Consider the following 1,340-nt stretch of genomic DNA (forward strand, 5'->3'; position numbering starts at 1 on the left):
CCTCTGTGTACACCCTGTGGCTCACAAAGCAATTTCAGATGCATCATCTCTTGTGATCCTTATTATCTTCACTTTTTTATAGGTGAAGAACAGGCTCAGAGAAGTTAGGTCGTTTGCCCAAGGCCACACAGCTTGTAAGGAGCCAAGAAATCCTAGAACCCAAATGCAGTGAGCCTTCCAGACTGTACCGCGTGGACAGAGCAATGCCGTTGCCTATCACAGGTGTTACGGTCCTGCTGAGAACACCGACAGGCAATAAGTACATATGTGAGTCAACCCCTGTCTCCAGTGGGGGCGGAGCAGGAACCCCAGGGCTCAACTCTGCTCTTTCTGGCTTCCTTTTCGGAAGGTGTTCACGGAGAGGTTGGGCTACCAGCTGCTGGGAATACTGAGGAGGGGGAGCCTTCCCTGGGTGGGAGGTCTTCCAATTCTGAGAGTCCAAGTTTCTCTGAATGTGACCTCTGTCCTCAGTGCTGGGACCTGGGAGGAGGTCAGCTGCCCATAGCCGTGTGGCTCCTCCAAGCCCATGGCCCTGGTGGCCTGTGAGGAACGGAAGGGAGAGATTTCCTGGGTTCTGGACTTGGTGGATGGGCGAGAGGCAAGAGACCTGGAGGTGCATTGAGCAGAAGCCTCGGAGAGACCAAAAGAGATGACCATCACAGATGGTGAGCTTCAAATGTGGGGGGCAGGGTGGGGGGACAGAAAGCTGCAGAAGCTGGGAAACCGGGGGAGGGAGTACCGTGGAGAAGGAAAGGAGAAGGGCACAGGAAGAGGACGGCATGATTAGAGAACCAAGCCAGTAAAGGAAGGCAGGGGAGTCGGTGCTAGAGGAAGCAGGTCAGTGTGGAAGGTTACAGACCTCAGGGGGGTTTCTCCAGGGGGTGTCCTTGCTATCATCTGGTAGCCAAAAATCTCAGGCAGACCTTGCTTTCTTGTGTACGTCAAGGTACAGAACTCAGAATATTGCACCTCGATTCATGAAAAGATCTTGGTTTTTGTTTTTTTGTTTGTTTGTTTTATCAATGTGGCAGACCTTAGCCACTGACCTATAAACAGTACTGATAGTAAGATGACCTTTATGTTATACTTTAAATTCCTTAGAATAAATGGATATACTCATCTCGCCTAAATATGGCCCTGGGGTGGGGAAGGGCCACCATGTAAGCCCCTCCCTCCATGGGAAGGCTCAACCCCATTGTTGGGTTGGCAGAAGTCACCTGGTGTCACAGACTCTGAGCACTGCAAAGAGGCTTCCAGAACCATAAGAACCAGAGACGCTTGGCGATCCAGGAAGGCACGTGGCTGGTTCTGTTGCTGCCGCCAGCACAGCCTCCCAGCGA

Source organism: Balaenoptera musculus, chromosome 1 (genome assembly GCF_009873245.2).
Source record: "Balaenoptera musculus isolate JJ_BM4_2016_0621 chromosome 1, mBalMus1.pri.v3, whole genome shotgun sequence".
NCBI classification, from domain to species: Eukaryota; Metazoa; Chordata; class Mammalia; order Artiodactyla; family Balaenopteridae; genus Balaenoptera; species Balaenoptera musculus.